This window comes from Dendrobates tinctorius, unplaced genomic scaffold, assembly GCF_039654945.1.
Source record: "Dendrobates tinctorius isolate UK_male_01 unplaced genomic scaffold, ASM3965494v1 ptg000196l, whole genome shotgun sequence".
Lineage (NCBI taxonomy): Eukaryota > Metazoa > Chordata > Amphibia > Anura > Dendrobatidae > Dendrobates > Dendrobates tinctorius.
The window spans coordinates 11,000,660-11,020,755 of NW_027361863.1; the positions used below are offsets into that span (position 1 = coordinate 11,000,660).

The 20,096-nt window shown below is 46.8% G+C and overlaps 1 protein-coding gene across 2 annotated transcripts in view; it reads left to right on the top strand.

Annotated features, from left to right (window-relative positions):
* Window positions 1-20,096, top strand: part of LDB1 (LIM domain binding 1) — a 216,538-nt gene that overhangs the window by 110,504 nt on the left and 85,938 nt on the right. Inside the window, exon 1 of one of the 2 annotated variants that reach the window (XM_073552882.1) lies at window positions 19,980-20,003. The exons of the other annotated variant lie outside the window; for it this stretch is intronic. The gene's annotated coding sequence lies outside the window, so the exon portion shown is untranslated. Of the gene's footprint in view, window positions 1-19,979; window positions 20,004-20,096 lie in introns of those variants that run through there. 2 annotated transcript variants of the gene reach the window in all.

Below are 20,096 nucleotides of genomic sequence, written 5' to 3' on the forward strand. Positions count from 1 at the left end.
TCAACACCCACACCTGTGTTAATGGAGCAATCACTGAAACGATGTTAGCTGGTCCTTTTAAGGCACGGCTGCAATGATGTTGAAATGTGTTTTGGGGGATAAAGTTCATTTTCTAGGCAAATATTGACTTTGCAAGTAATTGCTGTTAAGCTGATCACTCTTTATAACATTCTGGAGTATATGCAAATTGCCATTAGAAAAAATGAAGCAGTAGACTTTGTAAAAATTAACATTTGTGTCATTCTCAAAACTTTTGGCCATGACTGTAGTAGACTCCTCATACCTGTCTGGGTCTCTCCAACAATTGGTGATTCCCAGTAGACCTCAGACTCATTCATTGGTAGATTTCATCACTGATCTACCCATGTCTGCAGGTAATACAGTAATTTTGGTGGTGGTGGACAGATTCAGCAAGATGTCTCATTTCATTGCACTACATTCTTTACCCAACACCAAGTCGCAAATTTTCATCATTCCTACCGATATTGTTTTTGATAGGTGGTGCAATTTATTTTCAAATTTTGGAAAGCGTTTTTCACTCATTTGGGGATCCATATGTCGTTTTCTTCAGCTTTAGATCCATAGTCTAATGGGCAAACTGAATGTGTTAACCAGAATCTTGTGTCTTATCCTAGGTGTTTTGTGTCTGAGAATCAGGAGACTTGGGACACTTGCTTATCTCTAGCTCATTTCGCGGTGAATAATTGTTGTCATGAGTCTGCTGCTAAGTCCCCGTTCTTCGGGGCCTGCGAGTTTCAGCCTCAGATAAATAGAGACCATATAGGACACCATAAGTAGAGAAGTGCCAAAGTGACTAATAGCCACGTGGTTACGTCTCAGGCAGATACATACAGAGGACACTCCTGAGTACAACCACTAAACCAGAAAAAATAGGAGTACCAAGTCCAAAAAAATAAGAGTATAGATTTATTGAACATTAAATTGTTAAAAAAAACACCATATGATGGATCAACGAGATAATTAAAGGAAACATCAGAGATCAATCTAAGAGATAGATGTCAAAAAGCAGGATCAGGTACATGATGGCTACCAATGTCATATAAAGTAAAGTTCTTAGTGCTAGTAGACACATGGGAAACGGTATGGCAAACATAAATATATTCCACAGTGCATCAAGTGCCCACATCTATCACTGGGACGTATCTCTGTCCAAACCTACAAGTGCTTACCCATGTTGTGTTATGTCAGGACACGTGCCACACTGTCGCCGCGCATTTCGCTTCACTTTTTCAAGGTGCGGTGATGTAATGTGTGTTGTGCCGAGATATAAATAGCCATTCCCACAGGTGTCCGTAGTTTCGGCGCATGTATCCAGAGGTACGTGCCGGATCTTGCATCACTTCCGGCAAGGTAAAACGATGCTGCGTGTCAAAGCGACCGTCGCAGTGACGTCACTTGCTTTGCCACCTACCTTTAGGATTCATAATGTCTTTCACTCAAAAAATATGTTGCGTCCTCTATACCATCACCTCCATCTCCATTCTCTGTCATTGTCAATGGGAATTTGGAGTTTCGTATAGCTAGGATCGTTGATTGTCACTTGGTTCGTCAGTCGCTCCAGTATTTGGTACAGTAGAAGGGTTACGGTCCTGAAGAGAGAATGTGGGTACCAGAATCTGACGTCCATGCAGTCAGGTTGATCTGGTCTTTTCATGTGACACACTCTGATAGACCCGGCCCTGAGGTTCCAGAGGTCTCTCGTAGAAGGTTGAAGTACTGTCACGGGTCTACTGCAACAGAGAGGAGCCAGAGGACCGCGGTATCTTGTTTCTCCTACTCCTGCACTGACTAGAAGCACTTCACTTTCATATTAAACAGTGCAGGTTTCTGGTATCTGTGCAGGAGTAAATCTGTTCAATTGACAGGTCCTGGAAGCTTTCCTGCTTTGATGCTCTCAGTTGTTCAGTATTGGCCACTCCCTTCTGCTATATATAGTCGCCTCTGGCATGCAGTCCTTGCCAGTGTTAGTTTCATACTGCCTGGTTCTGAAGTTGGATGTGTTGGTTGTTAGAAAGCATTTGGAGTGTTGTTCTGAAGACTGCTGCTTGGAGATTTGTCTGTGTGTAGATCCTCATCCCCTTGCACTAATCCGTACCTCCCACTCCCGACTCCAAGACTTCTCCCGTGCTGCTCCTATCCTCTGGAATGCTCTACCCCAAGAAATTAGGACTAACCACAATTTGCATAGTTTTAGACGCTCCCTCAAAACACATTTGTTCAGAGCGGCCTATCACGTTCACTAATCAAATTCATTCTATGTGTAAGTGTGCGTGTGTAGCCCATTCACTATCTCCATCCATCCTTCACTCCCTCAAGATGGCTGGACCTTCATTGTAAATACACAAAATACACACCTGTACTCTGTATCTCCCCCACCTCATTGCAGATTGTAAGCACTCACGAGCAGGGTCGTCTTATTTTGCTTTAATTATTGTATTGTGAACGTTGTTACTTATGACTTGTGTTTTGAAACTGTTAAACTGTAAAGCGCTGCGGAATATGTTGGCGCTATATAAATAAAGATTATTATTATTATTATTATTCTATTTAGTTTTTACTCTCTTTTCTTGCCGGCATTCCACTCTGTTATTTGTGAGTGCATATTTGTATGAGTGGTGTCCTCATTTATCCCTGTATGTCTTCCTCTGTTAGTCCGGTTTGTCTATTTGTATACTCTGCTACTCCCCTCTTCCCTGGGTGGGAGAGGAGACAGATAAGGGCTGATTTAGGAGCTCAGTAAGGCATGTGGCCCTGTTGTTTTCACCATCGTAATTAATCCTTGGAGCAGGGATAGTTATAGCGCCCCTAGCTTCAGGATTAGGGAAGCGAAGCCTTGGGATCTCTGGCAACTGTGCCGTGACAATGATATTATGGTAACTCAATGTATACCTGTATGCAGTGTTCTAATTAGCTCCCCCTAGTGGTGGCAGCAGGTATCGTATATTGAACATATATGCAGAAAAATGAAAAAATCTGAACCGAATTGTGAAACTATTAAGACTAAAGAAAACAAAACGGAAGTTAATTTTATAGAGGTTATACATTATTATCAAATTGATTACGGTACTTATTCTTAGGTCATCCGACACCTGGCACCCGTATTGTTAGCTTAGAGGGAAACCCCTTTATGCTAAGGCTCACACAATACTTTTTTATGCTACTATTACTTAATTTTCACCCAAAAAAAATTATGGTAGAAATGTCACTAGTGATATTTTTCTAGAAGGCAGCTATAGAAATTGCTCGTCGTTTCCATTTAGGTTTATATGAAATTTCTATTTCCTGTGAAGAAATTTATGTGAAATTTAGAAAAAAAAAAACTAAATTGCATGCGAATTGCTTGCAGAGTCACACAATTTTCATTTGTTTATACAGAGTCCTACCATGAGATGACAGGTTTGGTAGTTGAAAAACAATTGCTCTCAGTGGAAAAAAAAAACAAAACAACAATCTTGTTACAAATCAAGTGAGGCTTTGTTATGCCATGCCTGATGACGAGACCTAAGAAGTCCCGAAAGCTTGCTTTGTAACATTTATTTTACTTTTGTTATCCATTAAAAAGGTGTCATAACTACAAGATTATTATATTGTTTTTTTCCCACTGAGAACAAATATAAAATCTCATCAGTTTTCTAAATGTATTATTTGCATTTTGTCAACAGGTGGCGCCATTCTTCTTGCAGAGATCAGGGCTTGTTTAGTATCACTGCATGCAGATGAGCAGATCCCAACAAATACATCATCAATTATCATAGCCTTAGGTTTCATCGCATATGATATTATTAATTTTATATTAATTTTTTTTTTTTTAGTTAGCATTTTTTGTACTGTGCTTCTAAATTTACGGAGAAAGGCTGGACAATGACTATGCAAAACAAAGAAAAACTTCACAAAGTATAGGATAATAATAATAATAATCTTTATTAATATAGCGCCAACAAATTCTGCAGCGCTTTACAGTTTAACAATTTCAAAACACAAGTCATAAGTAACAACTTTAACAATACAACAATTAAAGCAAAATAAGGCGACCCTGCTCATGAGAGCTTACAATCTACAATGAGGTGGGGGAGATACAGAGTACAAATGTGTATTTACAATGATGTATTTACAATGATGGTCCCGCCATCTTGAGGGAGTGGGGGATGGATGGAGATAGTGAATGGGCTACTCACGCACACTTACACATAGAATGACTTTGATTAGTAAACGTGATAGGCCGCTCTGAATAAATGTGTTTTGAGGGCACACCTAAAACTATGCAAATTGTGGATAGTCTTAATTTTTTGGGGTAGAGCATTCCAGAGGATTGGCGCAGCACGGGAGAAGTCTTGGAGTCGGGAGGTACGGATTAGTGCAGAGGTTAGTCGAAAGTCGTTTGCAGAGCGCAACGGTCGGTTAGGCCGATAGACAGAAATAAAGGGGAGGAGATGCAGGGGGGTGCTGCACAGTGGAGAGCTTTGTGGGTGAGAACAAGTACTTTGAATTGGATCCTATAATGAATGGGCAGCCTGTGTAAGGACTGGTGAAGAGCGGACGCGTCCGAGTACCGATTAGCCAGATAGATGACCCTGGCTGCTGCATTAAGTATGGACTGGAGAGGGGATAGTCGAGTAACGGGGAGGCCAATTAATAGAGCGTTGCAGTAATCCAGGTGGGAGTGGATCAATGCTACAGTGAGGGTTTTTGTTGTTTCCATGGTGAGAAAAGGGCGGATTCTAGAGATGTTCTTTAGGTGTAAGCGACAAGAGCGGGCAAGAGATTGTATATGGGATGTGAAGGAGAGATTGGTGTCAAATATAACACCCAGAGAGTGCGCCTGCTGCCGGAGTGTTATTATAGTGCCAACCACGGAGAGGGAAATGTCAGATTTAGGGAGGATAGTAGACGGCGGGAGCAGAAGAAGTTCAGTTTTGGAGAGGTTGAGTTTCAGATAGAGAGCGGACATGATGTTGGAGACTGCGGACAGACAGTCACTGGCGTTCTGTAGTACAGCGGGGGTAAGGTCGGGGGAAAACGTATATAGTTGTGTGTCATCGGCATAAAGATGGTACTGAAAGGCAAATCTGCTGATGGTCTGTCCAATTGGGGCCGTGTAGAGAGAGAAGAGAAGGGGACCAAGGACTGAGCTTTGAGGTACCCCGAGAGCGAGAGGAAGAGGAGATGACATGGAGCCAGAGAAGAAAACACTGAAGGAGCGGTCAGAAAGATAGGAAGAGAACCAGGAGAGAGCAGTGTCCTTAATGCCTTGTGACTGGAGCCTAGAGAGTAGGTAGTGGTCAACAGTGTCGAAAGCTGCAGATAGGTCGAGAAGAATGAGCAGAGAGTGGTCACCGTTACGTTTTGCTGTCAGAAGGTCATTGGTCACTTTGAGTGCAGTTTCAGTCGAATGTAGGGGGCGGAAGCTGGACTGTGAAGGGTCTAGAAGAGAGTGAGTGGAGAGGTAGCGGGTAAGGCGGGAGTAAACTAGGCGCTCCAAAAGTTTAGAGATGAAGGGGAGATTGGAGACTGGTCTGTAGTTGATTGTGCAGGATGGGTCGAGAGTGGGTTTCTTTAGTAATGGAGTAACGATGACGTGTTTGAAGGAGTATGGGAAAATGCCCGAGGAGAGGGAGAGATTAAAGATTGCAGTTAGGTGAGTTGTGACGACTGGAGAGACAGACTGGAGGAGATGTGAGGGAATGGGATCGGTAGTGCACGTGGTCGGACGAGAAGAAGAGAGGAGTCTGGAGACTTCTTCTGTGATGATATCAAATGTGGAAAGTGAGCCAGGGGAGATGCAGGAATGGATGGGAGTCACAGCACTTGGTGGTTGGGAGCAGATTTCCTGACAGATATTATCTATTTTTTTCTGTGAAGTGGGAGGCCAGGTCATCAGCACAAATGTCTGTGATAGGGGCTTGTGCTTTGAGCCTGAGGAGGGAGTGAAAAGTGTTGAAAAGTTTCTTGGGGTTGTTGGCTAGTGAGGAGATCAGGGTGATGAAGTAGGTCTATTTGGCGAGGTGAAGGGCAGCGTTACAGGTTCTTAACATGAATTTGAAGTGGATGAAGTCTTCTGGTGTGTGGGTTTTTCGCCATAGGCATTCAGCACTCCTAGAGCATCGCTGGAGAAGTTGAGTTTGCGGTGTGAGCCAGGGCTGTTTTAGTCTGTGCTTGGAGGTTCTGAGGGTGATCCGAGCTACTAGGTCAAGGCTGCTTCTAAGAGTGTCGTTGTAGTGATGAACAGCCAGATCAGGACAGGAAAAAGAGGAGATTGGGGACAGTGATGAGTGTAGGGAGTCTGAAAGTGTCTGAGGGTTAATGGCTTGTAGATTTCTGATTGTGTGGTAGGTAGGAGTGAGCTGGGGTGGGCGAGGATTTGTGAGCGCGAAGGAGACTATGTTGTGGTCAGAGAGTGGAAGCGGTGAGTTATTAAGGTGGGAGATTGAACAGAGCCGGACAAAGACGAGATCAAGGGTGTTACCGTCCTTGTGTGTCTCAGAGGTTGAAAGCTGTGAGAGGCCTAGAGAGGTGCTTAGTGATAGAAGCTGGGATGCAGATGTGGAAGTGGGGCTGTTAATAGGGATGTTGAAGTCTCCCAGGATAAGGGTTGGTAGTTCTGAGGACATGAAGTGCGGCAGCCAGGCTGAAAAGTGGTCAAGGAAGTGGGTGGGTGAACCTGGGGGCCGGTATATGACCGCTACTCTGAGGGAGAGGGGATGAAAGAGCCTGATGGTGTGGACCTCTAAAGAAGGGAATGCGAGTGATGGAACTGGGGGGATGACCTGGAAAGTGCATTGTGGGGACAGGAGTAGGATAAAGCAAACTGATCTGTAGGCCCTCATACACATAAGATAACAGTTGGCCGAATTGGGTGATTTCAACGTCGTCGATTGTTGGTCAGACATCAGTCAAAAAGAACAAACAGTTGATAACATTCAAAACACTGATTGGAAACATTAGATTTTTGGGGATTACCGACGAATGACCGCCCACCTTTGTCTTTTTTACAGTATATGTGGATCCTTATGTCATATCCCCAGATCGGACTGGTGGGGGGGGGTAACTTTTTTTTTCTAAACCCAGTGCTCTTGTTCAAGTTATCTGTTATGTAGATCCATGTGTAATTAAAGGGATCGTCCAGGACCTTGATACTTATGGATTTATCCTTAGGATAGGTTATCGTAATCAGCTTTTTTGGGGCGGGGGATCTGACACCCAGCACCCATATTGATCAATGGTTACCAATCCCACATAGGTAAAAACAGGAACACTACAAATCTGCACGCCACATAGTGGCCATTCTCAGCTACTGCAGCTCAGATCACATTCACTTCAGTAGGAGTTGTGGTGTTCTTGCTCTGTAATAATAATAATAATTTTATTTCTATAGCGATGACATATTCCGCAGCACTTTACATTTCAGAGGGGACTTGTACAGACAATAGACATTACAGCATAACAATAATCACATAGATCATCACAGATACCAAGAGGAATGAGGGCCCTGCTCGCAAGCTTACAGTCTATGAGGAAAAAGGGGAGACATGAAAGGTGGGTGGTAACAATTGCCTTCATTGTTCGGACCAGCCATCAATGTAATAAATCGGGTGTTCATTTAATGCTGCATGTGTAGGATAGGCGAGGGGAGGTGCTGATCCAACAGGAATGGGGGGTGACCCACTTCTTGCCGCTGACAGACACGAGACAGACAGGAGTTATATTAAACAGGTCCGTTTTTATTGGCCGCCTCTCTGACGACCACAGCACTTCATCACAGGAATTTCACTGTTCTCTTGCTCACAGACCCGGGTACCTTCACTTCTTAGTTTCACTGTCGTGGCGTCCTTTGTGGCTCTTCCCACAGTGGCTGCCTTAGGCACTTCCACCACAGCGTTTCACCCTTCAAAGTACACCGTCCACTTGGTACCCCCGGACCGTCTCCGTCTGCGGCTACTGTCCTTTTGGGTCACCCCCCCGACCACTGTCAGTTACTCTCTGAAGGCTTTTACCGTCTTTCTCCCTACGGCAGATCCTCCTCTCTAGTGAGCTCCCATGGCTGACTGGACCTTCCAGAACCTTCCCTCAGCCTTTATACTCCCAGTCCTGGTAGCTCTGCCCACTATCACCTGACCGTTACCTTGACCAATGGCAGTTACTTTGACCCATGGCAGTTACACAGTCACTCTCTCCTACACTTCCCACTGCCCTCTAATGGTTAAACTGCCACATGACACCCCTTTCTCTGTATCTCAGCCTACACTGCGCTATCCCTCTGCCTCTCTCTACAGGCAGACCTGTCCGTTAGTTCAACCTCCCCACACATGAACCGGTTATCAGCCAGAATATGTAACAGTACACAGACAGAGGGCTATGCATAAAGCATGTGAGAACATGATACGAGGAACCTGGTTATAGTAAGAAATATTGAATGGGCCACACAGGGACGGTTAGATTAATGTGTTGAGGCGGTAGGCCAGTCTGAGGAAATGTGTTTTTAGGGCACGCTTAAAACTGTGAAGATTGGAGATTAATCAAATTATCCTGGGTAGTGCATTCCAAAAAGTAGGTGCAGCATGTGAGAAGTCTTGGAGACAGAAGTGGGAGGTTCTGATTACTGAGGATGTTAACCTCAGGTCATTAGCAGAACAGAGGGCAAGGGTAGGGTGGTAGACTGACGCGGGAGGAGATGTAGGGTGGTGCTAAGCCATGGAGGGCTTTGTGGGTGAGGGTAATAAGTTTATACTGAATTCTGGAGTGGATGGGTAGCCAGTGTAATGACTGGCACAAGGTAGAGGCATTTGTATAACGATTGGTGAGGAATAAGATCCTGGCTGCAGCATTGAAGACAGATTGGAGGGGGGAGAGTTTGGTAAGAGGGAGACCGATTAGTAGAGAGTTACAATAGTTCAGACGAGAATGAATAAGAGAAACAGTAAGAGTTTTTGCAGAGTCGAAAGTAAGAAAAGGTCGAATTCTAGAAATGTTTTTGAGGTGCAGATAACAAGAGCGAGCCAGTGATCAGATGAGGGGGTGTTAGGCGTCGGGTTCCTGCCACTGCACAGCAGGAATCCAGAGCCTTGCACCCAGCGGTCTCCCATTCTTCTTTGGCTGCAGTGGAGCCTGCTCAGCAGATTCGTCGGTCCCGGCGCTCTGCCCAGGCCAACTCCGTGGGTTTGCTTGTTGCTGCCACCTCTGGCACAGCTATGACAATGCATGCTGCTCAGCAGCGAGATTCTCCAGGGACTAAGTCCTCATGTCGGGCCACTGAGCATGCCCGTGGAGTGATCTCCCATTGGAGATAGAGGGTCACGTGCTCAGGTCCTGCTCGTGTCCGGATTGGCCCATCTGAGAAGCCAGGAAGGTCCCGGACGCCCGTGGCTATAAAAGGTTCACATGGCCGCTCGCCCATGCGCTAGGATCAGACTATATTTACAGACTATAAGGTGTGAGAGATGTATGCACGTATGAATGTATCTGGTGACTGACTCATGAAACCCCTACCCTTGGTACGCATGTGTTGTGCAGCCTAGCCTGCTAGCGCCCAGGCTTAGGTGTAGGTAGGTCAGGGTTTGAGTCAGACATCGGTCCTCACCAGTGATCCAGCACGCCTCAGTGCACGTGCTCCACACTCCACTGCCAGAGTCTTTAGCAGCGCTCGTGGCAGCAAAGCCGGGCGCTCAGTGTGCCTAGAGGGACTCTAACCCCGTGTCCTTGGGGTAGCGTTCTGTGGCCGTACACTGTGCGCTCTTTTAGCCGAGCTCTGTGAGCACAAACAGGCTCCAGCGTTTATGTTCAGCGGTAGTGCGGCTCTGTGAAGCAACAGAATCCGTCCCCATACACACCGGGTGACGATAACCCGCATGTTTTTATAGTATACCGCCATATAGCATCCTCCATTACTGAGCAGCAGGTTACCACCCCTGCACGGTGGACCCCGGGCTGCGAACGCACCTTATTACCATCTTTATTATTTGGTGCGTTCCGCCAGCCCTAACAGGGGGGCAAAGGAAAGCTAGGAGTCAAGTATGACCCCAAGACAGCGGGCATGTTGCTGGGGAGTAATGGTAGTACCACACACGGAAATGGCAATGTCAGACATAGGTAGGTTAGTAGAGGGAGAAAACACAAGGAGTTCAGCTTTTGACAGGTTCAGTTTCAGATAGAGGGAGGACATGATGTTAGAGACAGCAGTAAGACAATCACTGGTATTCTGTAATAATGCAGGCGTGATATCAGGAGAAGTGTATAATTGGGTGTCATCAGCATAGAGATGGTACTGGAACCCAAATCTACTGATTGCTTGACCAATAGGGGCAGTGTACAAAGAGAAGAGTAGAGGGCCTAGGACTGATCCTTGAGGAACCCCAACAGGAAGAGGTGAGGAGGAGGAGACAGCAAAAGATACAGAAGGAGCGGTCAGAGAGATAGGAGGAGAACCAGGAGAGAATGGTGTCCTTGATGCCGATGGAGCGGAGCATAGTGAGGAGGAGCTGATGATCCACAGTGTCGAATGCTGCAGAGAGATCCAGGAGAATTAACATGGTGTAGTGACCATTAGATTTAGCTGTTAGAAGTTCGTTATAGACTTTAGTGAGGGCAGTTTCAGTAGAATGTAAAGAGTGGAAACCGCATTGGAGAGGGTCGAGAAGAGAGTTATCTGAGAGATAGAGGATAAGACGGGAGTGGACCAGGCGTTCCAGGAGTTTAGAGATGAAGGGAAGATTAGAGACAGGTCTATAGTTAGCAGCACAGTTTTGGTCGAGGGATGGTTTTTTAAGTAATGGCTGTATGATGGCATGCTTAAATGAGGAGGGAAAGATACCGGAGGAGAGAGAGGTTGAATATTTTTGTTAGGGGAGTGGGGACAGCAGGGGAAAGGGATTGGAGGAGATGTGATGGAATAGGGTCACTGGTGCTAGTAGTAGGGCAAGAAGATGCAAGGAGCCTGATTACTTCTTCTGTGACTGGTTCAAAGTCAGAGAGTGAGCTAGATACAGTGGGGGAGGGAGGACAGTTCATGGTATGAGGTGATTGGGACAAGATTTTATGTCTGATATGGTCAATTTTTTCTTTGAAATAATTGGCCAGATCATCAGCACAGAGATCTGTGGTTGGGGCCTGCACTTTTGGGTTGAGAAGGGAATGAAAAGTGTCAAATAGACGTTTGGGGTTATTGAATAGTGAGGTGATGAGAGTTTGTTTGGCGAGGTGAAGGGCAGTGTTGTATGTTTTAAGCATAAACTTATAATGGATGAAATCTTAGGGCAGATTGGATTTTCTCCACAGAAGTTCTTCGCACCTGGGGCACTGCTGTAGGAAATGTGTTTACAGCGTGTGCCACGGTTGTCGCTATCTGTGCCTAGTTGTTCTGTGTATAGGAAGTGCAGCTTCATCTAGGGAACTTTGCAGTTTTTTGTTATAATGCTTCAGTGCAGAATCAGGACATGAGAGGGATGAGATTGGGGCCAATGAAGACTGCAAATTCTTCATAAGTCTCTGGGTGTTAATGGCCTGTATATTTTTATAAGTGTGGAATGTGGAGGTGTCCTGGGTGGGATGGCAGTTCTTGACAGAGAATGAAAGAAGGTTGTGGTCAGAAGGCGGGAGAGGGGAGTTGGTAAAATCTTCACTGAGCAAAGCCAGGAGAAGACCAAGTCGAGGCAGTTTCCGTCTTCATGCATAGGAGAGTTAGTAAGCTGCGAAAGGCCGAAGGAGGAGGTTAGAGATAAAAGGTGAGTAGCAGATGGGTGGAGGTGAAAAGCAATGGGAATGTTAAAGTCTCCCATGAGGGTGAGGATGTCACAGGAGAGAAAACGTGGGAGCCAGGTGGCAAAGTGATCCAGGAACTGATGGGAGGGGCGCGGAGGATGATACACAACCGCCACTCACATGGAGAAGGGGATGTAGAGTCTGACAGCATGGACCTTAAAATAAGGGAAGACAAGTGAGGGTACTTGAGGGATAGCCTGAAAGGTACATTTTGGTGATAGGAGCAGACCAACGCCTCCAACTGCTCTGTTGTCCAATCTTGGGGTATGAGAGAAATGTAGTCCACCATGTGAAAGAGCAGCAGCGGTGGTGTCTGATTGCTGAATCCAGGTTTCAGTAAGAGCCAGAAGGTTAAGAGAATCAGAATGGAAGAATTCATGGGTGAAGGAGAGTTTATTACACACTGAGCAAGAATTCCAGTGAGCACAGTTAAAAGAGACAGAAGGCATACAGGAAATATAAATGAGATTTGAGGGGTTTATGAGTGCAGTAGTTGAGGGGTTTGACTTACTATAACATGAGAGGCTGGGGTTGGGAGAGATATCTCCTGCGACTAAGAGAAGAAGGATAGAAAGACTGAGCAAATGGTAAAGGGATTTGTGAGAGTGTCTCTTGTGCTGGATGGTGGGACTAAATGGATATGTGCAGTTTAGCAATGTGAAAAGAGCATGAGTGCTGTGCATAGGAGAGGAAAGGACCGAGGGGTTGATAAAGATGGAGTATGAAGAGTTAGTGCAAGGACGGTGGATGTGAGTGAATGCAGCAACCAGGATATAAATCATATAAATGCATATGGTGAATATTTGTTGCAATCCAAATGTAGTGGGATTAGGTTTCTGTAAAAGTCTAACCTGTCTCCTGCCCTCTCTAACTGCCATGATTAACTGCAAGGTACTTTGAAAAAATGCACTTAGAATAAAATGTACATAAATGCCCCCCTTACATAAATGTGCATGCTCTGTACATTTTGTACATCCACATGCCTGCTATTAGCTAATCAATAGGCAAGCCAGGTGTTGAGCAAACACTAATCTGATATTGATGACCTATCCTGAGTCTTAAAGTTCTGTTCTGGACAACCCCTAAGCTTAGTTTTCCTGTTTAAAAATGTACATCAGCGTATTAAAGTATAACCCAAAAACGATCATACCATGTGCTGCCAGTTACAATCAGATCATATGCACCCTGCAAGTACTACCTAGAGACCTGGCATGTACAGAATGGGAGCTTAGGCATGTAGAGTCCCTTAAGTTTTCCTCTATATTGTAAAGTAATTTATTTTTTAAAAATAATAGTAATTACACATACTTTTTTTAGATCTTTAATGGATTTCTTATATTTGGGTAAAACCAAAGGCTGCAATGTCGTTGGTGGGGAGAAAAAATAACCCTAAAGTTTTACAAAAAAAGGTGCCACTAAGAACCCACCAAGTTCAGTGGGACCACCTAACAGTTATAGAGTCCTTTGGTTTTTCTTTGGTTAGTCATGTACCTAGGCTCGTTAAAGGGTCAACATTGACTTTTAGGATTGCTACCTCCAATAGGTGGCACTAGAGTTCTAGTCCTCTTCCTCTCTGAAGAGACAATTTGCATAATTAGCATATTTCCCAGAGGAACATTGCGGCTTTAAGTCTCCTCACCTCGACATGCTTAGCATGTCATTCTCCGCAAGGAGAAATGATACTTCTTGGATATCGGTCAGACGCCTCTCTCACAGCTGTAGGGAAGGTGACCGGACGGACGGACTAGTCAGAGTGAAGAAAGATAGGTTTGCACAGTGTAGGTAGGAGACAGTGATTACAGTGGGGAAACAACTAGAAAAGTGTAGTGGACGTGCAGTACCTTGGAATGACCATTAGATGGCAGGGTGGAGTGTGAGTAAAGGACTTTACAGCAGCTTAGGGCTTTAGAAACCGTTGGTCATGGGGGGCGTGGTGACAGTTAGTGACAGTTTCAAGGAACCGGAAAGTTATAAATTCTGAGGGAGGGTTCCAGAAGGTTCCAGTCCCCAGGGGGAGCCCAGGTGACAGGAGGACTTCGCCAGTCTGTGTGCCCTGAGGAGAATCCGACCAGGGGGACTGAGGAGAAGAAACGTCAGGGGGGTGGTCCTGACAGGGAAGGACCGCAGCAGAGACAAGGCTCTGGGTGGAAGACACCGTATGTGTAACGACGAAACTGATTAGTAAAGTGCTGTTGGTGTACGGGCCTAAGGCGGCCACAGTAACCGAGCTGTCAGGATTGTCACAGTGTGAGACGGGACGTGACGTGTAAGTACGTCCCTTGTGTAACATACGGTGTTGAAGCGGCCCTGAACACGGAGGGCAGAGAGAGATATCGCGGTGTACCGCGAGGACCGTCAGTCGGACGGTGAGCAATAAACTTGGACCTGTTGCACCCAGAATCTGCCTCATCGTGTCTCTGTTATCATCTCTGCGCGGTAAGAAGTGGGACCACCCCCTATCACCCCCCCAGCTCGGCCCACACCTCTACATTTGGCGTAGTCGGCAGGATCGCCGCCGCTAATACGCTATCTTCTGCGGCAGGCCTGCAACTGAAGGACTGAGGAAAACTTGGACTGCTCTATTTCGGATTATAAACACCTGTGGACTGAAAATTACTGACCTGTGGATTACAAATTGGGACGCTGTGTCGGATCTGTGTTGCTTGCAGAGGATCCAAGGCAGTAGCTGATTCTGCCCAAGATGGCGGTATTACTTCAGCGCAGAGGAGAGGTCCGGGTGTTTGCAGTTGTTCAGAATGGACTGGGACCCCCTCCAACGTACCCCAAAAGGAAGCAATATATGCCCGGAGATCGACGTTTCCATATATTGGACCCTGGCAGATGGATGGAAAGGTCTGCCAACGCCCCACCCAGCAGGAGGAGTGGCACAGAAGAAAAACTTGGCTGCGGCTGTCTGACGCCATTCGAGTGCTGCCCAACGGACGGTATGAGATGCTGCGGGTGTCGGGGCATCGGCCGCCTAGAGTGGCAATGGCGGCGAGAGATGGAGCTGCACCAGAAGTCATCTTCAGATTTACGGGCAGGCAGCGGGATGCTGAGCCGGGGAGCGGAGCCTGAGGGGAGTCAGCGAGAACGGCTGCCACCAATACCAGCAGAGGACTTCTCAGCGGAGCCCCCGAGTCCGGAGGGAAGGCCCGCAGGACAGTGGAGCAAGGAACGGAGGCTGCGGGGGAAACCGCGTGATGATGGAACGGAGGCCGCAGCGCCAGGGAAGGTGAGAGTACCCCCGGCCCTACCAGTGCCTCCGCAAGCGGCCCCCACCATTCTGCTGCAGCACGCGGCCCCCTGCGCACCGGAAGGCCTAGTTACCACGGGCCCCGTGGTGTATGCAGAGCTGAGCGAGGTCCCCGCTCATGTCCCCGAACTACCCCGCCCGGAGTCACCAGTGCAGAGCTCACCCAAAGAAGATGCTGCTGTGCTTTCCCTGCTAATAGCAGCTGCATTGTTGAAATCGGCCGTTACTCCGACTCCGTTGGAAGTAGTGGATGCGGCCTGTCCTGAGGCCGCGGTTATGCCGCTGCTGGAGTCGGCTGCGACCGATTTAGCGGGCCCTGTGATTCCAGCCCCCGAGGACCCGGTTCTCCCCATTTGCCACCTGACCCCAGCGGCTGCTGGGCCGCAGAAATCTTCGGCCGTTTCTGTCTTGCGGTCTTTTTCAGCGGAGTCCCGCCCACCGGACTCCAGGGCCCGTGCTGTTCCCTCCGTGTGGGAAGCGGAGGTGATCAGGAAGAAAAAGGCCCGGGAGCAGGAAGTGTGGAACCTGCTCCACACTCAAGGAGAGGCCGTCATGGAAAAGAAGAGGACTTGAATGGACACCCTCAGTATCCCCGTGGAGCCCTCACCTCTGTACATTGAGAGTGGTATAGACTGTCAGGAGTTCGATGCACCGTTGTGCAGATTATAAGGACAGTTGCATTTAGAAAAAAGTTTTGTTGTTGTTTAACTGATGCAACTATTTTCTCTCTCTCTTTCTTTCTTCTTTCTATGTTCTTTATATACGAAAATATGTTTACCTGACAGAACGGGGATACGGAAAAGTGGAGGAGTGTCCAGGTCCAAGGAAGGGGGGGACGAATAAAGAGGAAATGCAATGTTATGTTATATTTTGGTTTTAAAAGCAAGAGAAAATGAAAAAAAAAAAATTATAAAAAAAAAATGGGGTACTTGTGCTATTATAAAGTTGTATGATGTATAATATGCAAAGTAAAATGCAACAGGTCCGGGTAAGGGAAGGTCTGCGGGACCAAAGGAAAGTGTGAGATCCGGTAGGGATCTAAGAGTTGAGGTCTGGGAGACCGGGACGCCGACCATGACATGTAATTGAAAGAAGGAAAATGAATGGGAAGATGTGAGAAAGACAGCCGTCCTAGGTCAGGTCCCCGACACCACGGACACCCCTGAAGAAGGAAAGGCGGGCGCCGGCAATGATCTGGTAGGTGAGTGGCCTCGATCATGGCGTACCGGATAGTGAAAGGTAACAGTAGGGGAGAGTAGGGGAAAGATACACGCCGTAGAGAGAATACGGGTGTACCTTGCCCAATTTGAAAGACGTTGTCATGTGGCGTGCGCGCTGGTGAGTAGCAGTAGGCTGCTCAGAGCATAGTGCTCCCAGTGTGGTTCGGCCCCCGCAGATAGTGGGTTTGGCTCAACTTCTGGTCCGACAACAGAATGTAGGTGTAGATTCAGAACGACGAAGGCAGGGATGACGATTGTCGAGGACGACAATGGACAAAGGAAGGGGGAGTGTAGGGAAGGTGACCGGACGGACGGACTAGTCAGAGTGAAGAAAGATAGGTTTGCACAGTGTAGGTAGGAGACAGTGATTACAGTGGGGAAACAACTAGAAAAGTGTAGTGGACGTGCAGTACCTTGGGATGACCATTAGATGGCAGGGTGGAGTGTGAGTAAAGGACTTTACAGCAGCTTAGGGCTTTAGAAACCGTTGGTCATGGGGGGCGTGGTGACAGTTAGTGACAGTTTCAAGGAACCGGGGAAGTTATAAATTCTGAGGGAGGGTTCCAGAAGGTTCCAGTCCCCAGGGGGAGCCCAGGTGACAGGAGGACTTCGCCAGTCTGTGTGCCCTGAGGAGAATCTGACCAGGGGGACTGAGGAGAAGAAACGTCAGGGGGGTGGTCCTGACAGGGAAGGACCGCAGCAGAGACAAGGCTCTGGGTGGAAGACACCGTATGTGTTACGACGAAACTGATTAGTAAAGTGCTGTTGGTGTACGGGCCTAAGGCGGCCACAGTAACCGAGCTGTCAGGATTGTCACAGTGTGAGACGGGACGTGACGTGTAAGTACGTCCCTTGTGTAACATACGGTGTTGAAGCGGCCCTGAACACGGAGGGCAGAGAGAGATATCGCGGTGTACCGCGAGGACCGTCAGTCGGACGGTGAGCAATAAACTTGGACCTGTTGCACCCAGAATCTGCCTCATCGTGTCTCTGTATCATCTCTGCGCGGTAAGAAGTTGGACCACCCCCTATTACCCCCCCAGCTTGGCACCCCACTACCGACCCTACACAGCCAAACCAGATCTCCCACTTTGCACTGATGAGAGGCAGTACCCCGAAACACAGTGTCTGCAAATGGAGATTCTGGCTTGGCTTTTATCCTAAGTCATGTACCTAGGCTCGTTAAAGGGTCAACATTGACTTTTAGGATTGCTACCTCCAATAGGTGGCACTAGAGTTCTAGTCCTCTTCCTCTCTGAAGAGACAATTTGCATAATTGGTTTTTCTTCTGACAGCAGATTCTGGGGGAAAGGAGATCGGGCATGTTGAACTTCAACATGCCCAATCCTTTTTTCTAACAAACGCTGCCAGACAGATACCTTTCTGTACAGGCTTGGTTTAGTGTATGTGGGGTTTAGTGTAATAGTTGTCAGCAGAAAGAACAATTTTTTTTAGTTTTGCTGGGAGCTGTATTAATTTAAAGGGACCTTGAGTGCCGTAACTGAAAGCAAATGCAAAATCTCCAACAGCGCCCCCCAATTATCATGAGTCTCTAATAGCACTGATCTTCTTATAAGGGACCTTTTGGGACCCTCATATGCTCCAGGGTCTGAGGACCACAGCGTGCATCCCTTGTAGTTACACCGCTGCCAACGTCTGAAGTATCAATCACAACACAGGCCTCCTTGATCCATCAGGTGCAGGCAATGCTCCCTGGGAAAATAAATATGCAAATTAGCTCTCCTTCCGAAATGTCTGTAAGGTCCTGTAGGTGGCACTAGAGACAAGATTTTCTTCTTTCTAGAGCAGAGGCTCTTCGCACACTTTTTGGTGAGATAGTGGCTCTTTAAATTATTTGCTTTTTTGCCATGCATCATTGGAGCCATAGGCTAAAATTTACTTAGATTTATTTTCCCTGTTTATTTGCTGGGCTTTTGCACTGCTGTGTTAGATTAATCAGTTTTCCATTAAATCAGCCATTATATTGTGAGCAGGAATCTAATATACATTCTCCATGTTATACTGTTGGAAGTCTCTACTGGAACTAGCCTTCCTACACGTCGGTGTCTTGTCAATCTTGTTTTAAGATATTTGCAAACAACTGCTTCAGGCTTCTTGCTCCTCATCAGTGCAAAGTTAGGCATTGGATGGCTGGATGAGAGGCCTTTTCCGGAGGGCACCATGTTGACATAGGGACTCCTGGACATATGGAGGCCAGGCAGTGTTCCCTGGGAAAACAAATATGCAAATAGCCTCCTCCAAGAGGAAGGTTAAATGGATCTCTGGTGCCTCCTATTGGAGAGAGCAATAAATGTTGACCTCCTCCAGCTGGTGAAATTAGAAACCTTTCTTTTATATATGCATGCATATAATGCTGTGAAATATGTTGGTATTGGCAAAGGCCAATGGGTAATGGTTCTCACTGAGGAGGTGGCACATGGAGACTTTATTATATGCAATGCTTCATGGGAAAAGCATGCAATTAGCTCTCTTCCAAATGGAGGAAAACTATTCCATATTAACTGATTATGTACAAAAGAGAAAAAAAGTGATGGCACTCACCGTTCTGTCGTGAAAATTCTTTATTGATTAAAAGGCATTGGCATGGGTGGAACGTACAGAGAGTGGACGACGGCCGTTTCACGCACTTGCGCTTCAACGGGTCCTGAGCAAAGGACCCGTTGAAGCGCAAGTATGTGAAACGGCCGTCGTCCACTCTCTGTACGTTCCTCCCATGCCAATGCCTTTTAATCAATAAAGAATTTTCACGACAGAACGGTGAGTGCCATCACTTTTTTCCTCTTTTGTACATAATCAGATTACATGTTTGCTTTTCTGGATCGAGCACCCGTTCGGACGGTAGTTTGGCGGTCGGTCCAGGTGTGTGATTTTGGACTTGAATAGCAGTCATGGAACTGCTTAGGGGTTAAGGAGCAGTGCCGAATCTTCTGTCTCTTCTATTTATTTTGTATCGGATCCATATTAACCAAACTGGTCACCTATCTGGCTAACTGATATTCCGCTCTGCACTGATGAGGGGCAAAAACCCTGAAACAGCTGTCTACTGATCGATGTCTTGGCTTGGCGAATGTTAGTTTCTTTCGTTCTGGAAAATAACTAATTAAGGTATTGGGCTTAAACCCAAATCATGTGCTGCTGATTGGTGCCTGGCATGACGGAAACATACAAGGCTTGCTTACAAAGCTCCGCTGACTTGCTTTAGGCCTAAGGATCTATGCACAGCGCCTTGCACAATAGACTTGGCCTTGTTCTAGCATTGAAGGCTTTGTCTTTGGCGAATGACCCCCATGATCTGCGAACACATTTAGGCTTTGTACCAAGGATGGAAAGAAGGTGGGGGGGGTTTCAGTAGCTCTTATCAATGTTGCTAATGCAGATTGCTGACTTAGTCCCTGGGGAGCCATTTCCCTCCCCCACCTCCTCGTTCTGCTGGCTGTGGTGAGTAAAGGCTGGGCTGCTATCAGCTCTCCCTCAGGTTGAAGAGATGGTTTCCTGTGGTAGAGGGCGGGGTGTTCATACAACCCTCAGTATACAGACTCAACACGAGCTGTCACAGCCTGTCCCCATCCTGCGCTCTGTGCAATGATGGCCACTTGTGTACGACAAGGGTGAGCGCAGAGGAAATACGGGTTGTCCGGAAAATAATAATCCCTACTTCCTATTTTTTTTTTTTCATTGATGAAAAGCATCGTGCAGGACCCTTTAACAAATGGCTGAAGACTTTGACATAGCAGGTAAGAAAGGTGGCATTTGGCGGTTTTAAGGATTCCCCGAACCACTAGACAAAAATTTGGAGACTTCCGTGGTCACGGAAATGGTCAACGGCT